Source organism: Arachis ipaensis, chromosome B1 (genome assembly GCF_059453495.1).
Source record: "Arachis ipaensis isolate K30076 ecotype BB chromosome B1, ASM5945349v1, whole genome shotgun sequence".
Lineage (NCBI taxonomy): Eukaryota > Viridiplantae > Streptophyta > Magnoliopsida > Fabales > Fabaceae > Arachis > Arachis ipaensis.
Genome location: NC_142436.1, coordinates 95272979 through 95277922, shown reverse-complemented (window position 1 = coordinate 95277922; position 4944 = coordinate 95272979). Strand labels below are relative to the sequence as shown.

Below are 4944 nucleotides of genomic sequence, written 5' to 3'. Positions count from 1 at the left end.
AGGTTGAGAGCTGAGGTACAAACCTTCAGGCAACAAGATGGTGAAAATCTATATGAAGCATGGGAGAGGTTTAAGGACTTGACAAGAAGGTGCCCGCCAGATATGTTCAATGAATGGGTGCAGTTACACATTTTCTATGAAGGTCTTTCTTACGAATCAAAGAAGGTATTAGACCACTCATCTGGGGGATCTCTGAACAAGAAGAAGACCATTGAAGAGGCTATAGATGTCATTGAGACTGTAGCAGAGAATGATTACTTCTATGCTTCTGAAAGAGGCAACACTAGAGGAGTGATGGAGCTAAACAATGTGGATGCACTACTGGCTCAAAACAAGATGATCACCAAGCAATTGGCTGACCTTACCAAGAAGATGGAGAGGAACCAAGTAGCAGCAATCACCACCTCATCAGCAGGTCAAGAAAGAGTGAATGAAGAAGCAGAGGGTGATCAGGAACAAGCCAACTACATTGGAAATTCACCGAGGCAGACCCATGATCCATATTCCAAAACTTATAATCCTGGTTGGAGGAACCACCCAAACTTTGGGTGCGGAAATCAACAAGATCAAGGCTAAGATCAGAGACATCACAACCCCAACAACAATGCAGTTCACCAACATTCCACACAGAGATCATATCAGCACCCACCTAACAACACCTCTCCACATCCATATCAAAACCAAAATGGCCATTCTCATCCCTCCAACCCCAACTCACCATCATCCGAAGATAGACTCTCAAGGATTGAGACTCTACTTGAAGGCATATGTAAGGAACTCCAAGATAACAAGGCTTTCAAGGAGGAGGTGCGAGCCAATATCAAAAACCAGGGAGACACCATTAAGAGGCTAGAATTTCAAGTGGGATACCTCTCTGAGAAGATTCCCAAACCTACTGACAGCTTCCCAAGTGACATAGAGAAAAACTCGAGAGGTGAAGCAAAGAAAGTAAGATGGGAAGAATGCAAGATGGTCACTATAAGTGATAGGGGGACTGAGGAAGAGCTGAACAAACCCTTCGAACACTCTGGAGATACTTCAACAGAGAAGCAGGAAGAGGGTCACCAAGAAACAAAAATTACACAGAAGGAGATGCTGAAACTCTATGCACCTTTTAGTGGAAACATAAAAAGTGACATTCTTACCTAAGAAACAATAAAGTGATGCTGCAACAACTTTCTGCATGAACACCCCATTAATCAATGTCAATTACTTACTGATATGGCTAATGAATTTACTTTCTGTTTCATTCTTTCTTCTCAATAATTCAGAACTTGCTTGGGGACAAGCAAGGATTAAGTTTGGTGTTGTGATGCCAAGGCATCTTAGGCTAGTTTCACTAGCCTTTTTCTTTTAGTTTTAGTTGTTTTATGCATTTTCTTGAGCTTAAAGTAACCAAGAATGGTTAAAAGAATAACAAAGCAATGAACCATCCAAACAGTATGATTTTGATGCAAATTCCATGAGTTTTAGTTATATTACTTGAATGCTATGAATGGAAGATTTCTCATGAAATTTTGCAAGACTTTGATGCAATTGTTTGGATGATTTCAGGGAAGAAGAGGCTAGGCAAGGAAGCAACAAAATCAATAAAGGAAGCTTGAATATCACATGTGGAGTTTAAGTTCCAGTTTAAGCCTAAACTGGAGCTTAAACGCCAGAATCATGAAGGCTAAGAAATGCTGAAACTGAAGTTTAACCTCCAGTTTAACCTTAAACTGGAGGTTAAACGCCAGAATGAGAATGCCACTCAGGAAGCATTTCCACGTTTAACCTCCAGTTTAACCTTAAACTGGAGGTTAAACGCCAGAATGAGAATGCCACTCAGGAAGCCATTTCCACGTTTAAGCTCCAGTTTAACCTTAAACTGGAGCTTAAACGTGTTCGACCAAGTTTTCTCCTCCAGGGTTGCTTTCTCCATTTCCACGTTTAAGCTCCAGTTTAACCTTAAACTGGAGCTTAAACGTGTTCGACTCCTCCAGGGCTACCTTTCTCAGCTTCCACGTTTAAGCTCCAGTTTAACCTTAAACTGGAGCTTAAACGTGTTCGACCTCCAGGATGGCTTTCTCTATTTCCACGTTTAAGCTCCAGTTTAACCTTAAACTGGAGCTTAAACGTGTTCGACCTCCAGGGCTGCCTTTTCTATCTCCACGTTTAAGCTTCAGTTTAACCTTAAACTGAAGCTTAAACGTGTTCGACTAAGTTACCCTCCAGGGCTGCCTTCTTCCATTTCCACGTTTAAGCTTCAGTTTAACCTTAAACTGAAGCTTAAACGTGCTGCCACAAAAGGCATCACTGGAAGTGTCTGGCGTTTAAGCTGCAGTTTAAGCTTAAACTGCAACTTAAACGCCACTCTTGGAAAAGGTTTCTGGGCCAAAAATATTGCGGTTTAAGTTAGTATTTGAGCACAAACATTAACTTAAACTTACTCTGGTATGAAACCCAATTGAATATCATAGTTTATGGGATTGGGCCTGAAGGATTGATGAGTCTGAAATTTCAATTTATTGAGTCATGTGTCATTATTTGATTATCACTAAGTTGGCTCAATGAATGTTACAGAATTTGGATCAACAGCCTCATCAAGATTATGGATCATAAACCCAAGGCAAAAGGAAAGCAGGGAGAGGCCTCAAAGCCCAAGAAACACAACAGAAGCTCAAGATAGAAAGTGTATAAATAGGATAGAATTTAAGTTAGGAAGGACTTTTCTACTTTCATTTGGCGAGTTTTCTTATCTTTGTAATTGAATTCAGAGCTATGACTCACTAAACCCCTTTTCATTGGGTTAGGGAGCTCTATTGTAATTCAATGAATCAATAATAGTTTATCTTCTTCTTCAATCTTTTCTCTTGAATTTTGTTAGAAAGCTTCTCGATCTAATTCCATTGGGTAGTTGTCTTGGGAAAGAAACTACCCATAATTGGAATCCTTCGGAACCTTGGGAAAGGAATGGAGGATTCATGCTAGAGAAGCTTTCTCACAGTGAATTGGATTGGGGTTTGGATGGATATTGTGACATGTAATCCTACCAAATTGTGGTTCATGAAACTGTGTGGTATAATCAGTGATCGAGCATCATCTCTTCTTATGAACATTTAAACCAAGGGATTGGGAATTTGTTTGTTTTTAGAGAGAATTGGTGAGCCAAGGGATTGGGATCCAATCATATAAGATTGCCAAGCAAAATTCAATGAACGCATTGGTTGAGGAAGAGATAAACATGTTTTGATTCGGAGATCTCAATATCTCCTATAACCCAATGAATTCCTCATTTCTGATTTCCACTTTCTCTTTACATTCTGCGACTCAATTCATGCAATCACCCCCATTCCCTTTTAATTTCAGCAATTTAGCTTCTGCTCTTTAATTCATGCAATTTAAGATTCCGCCATTTAAATTTCTTGTCATTTACGTTTCCCGCCAATTTTACATTCCGCAATTCTCATCTAAATCTTGATTCCGCTCAACTAGAACACACTTCTAATCCGAATTGCTCACTCAACCAATCCTTGTGGGATTCGACCTCACTCTATTGTGAGTTTTTACTTGACGATAACCGGTGCACTTGCCGGAAGGAATTTTTGCCGATCGTGCAATTTCCTAAATCGTAGCATAACAAGTTTATGCGCATCAAGTTTATGGCGCCGTTGCCGGGGATTGGTTTTCGATTGACAATTCTCCAATTGGAAGTTAACTAGATTGAGCAATTTTTCTTTATTTTGTTAATTGTTTTTGTTTCAGTTTATTACTGCTAATTTCTCCAAATTTTAATTTGTTTTCTTTGCTTATTCACTTGTTAGCATACTAACCACTAGCTGTTTGTGATATTGCCTCACTATGGAATTTCCACTATCTTTGGATGAGTATTGTTTGAGACTGAGCACATTGCAAAAAAGAAAGGAGTATCCATCATCTTTTGGTCAATCAAAATTCATGAGAAACTCTCCACCACCACAGAATGATTCATGTTATTATGCTCATGGTGGGTGGGAGTATCAGGAACAGGAAACCGGGTACTTCCCAGAGCCACAAAATGGTCCATGTTTTGGTGAATTTGATCACTACTCAAGTTGTGGCTGGGAAGATCAAAACCAAAGAGATTTCACTTATTCACACCCCATTCATCAAGAGCCATCACCTCTGAATTATCCAACCTCACCTCCTAGTTTTACATATCCAAATTCTTCATCACTTGAGCATTTCTCAGCACAAAATTCCTTCTCAAATTCATACAATTCATTTCACTATCCACAAGACTCATTCCACTACACACAAGAGTCATACCACTACCAACACTCCAACCAAAGACTCTATCAGCCCACACAAAACACATACTCCCAGCCACCATATCACAGCCAAGATAATCAACCTCATCAACCCAATCCGAACCAACAATTTCAAGATCAATTAAACAGGATAGAAGGAATGATTGCAACTATGGGCAGAGATGTGGCCGATTTGAAAAGCTTTAAGGAAGAAGTGATATCCAACTTACAAAATCATGGTGCTGCCATTCAAAAGCTAGAAGCACAAATTGGATATCTATCAAAGCAAATCCCTACCCACAATTCTTCTAGTGATACCATGGCAAACCCAAGGGAAGAATCAGAAGAACAAGAAAGGGAGAAAGTCAATCAAGGGAGATCACACTCCAATGACACAGAGAGTTGCAAAGAGGAAGGGTTCATTGAACCACAAATTCAGGAAGCTTTTGATGAACAGGATACTCCAACTGTCCAACAACAACCAAGTTCTGAGATCAAGGATGTGAAGGCAGTAGAAACAAGCACCAAAATGAGGATTGTGACCGAGAAACAAAGGATCATATCCATGAAGAAGAGAAGGTCGAAGAACAATCCAACTCCTGAGCCAACAAGCAAGTTCACTCAAGCCAATCACAAGGGAAAGCTTGCTGGAAAGAAGCATTCACAACAAGGGGCA

The 4944-nt window shown here is 39.9% G+C and overlaps 1 non-coding gene across 1 annotated transcript; it reads right to left on the bottom strand.

The window, feature by feature from the left end:
- LOC148577539 (small nucleolar RNA R71) lies at positions 1-107 on the bottom strand. The gene has a single exon (XR_015902849.1). It is a non-coding gene; the product is annotated as a small nucleolar RNA R71 (small nucleolar RNA).
- Positions 108-4944: the final 4837 nt, after the last annotated feature.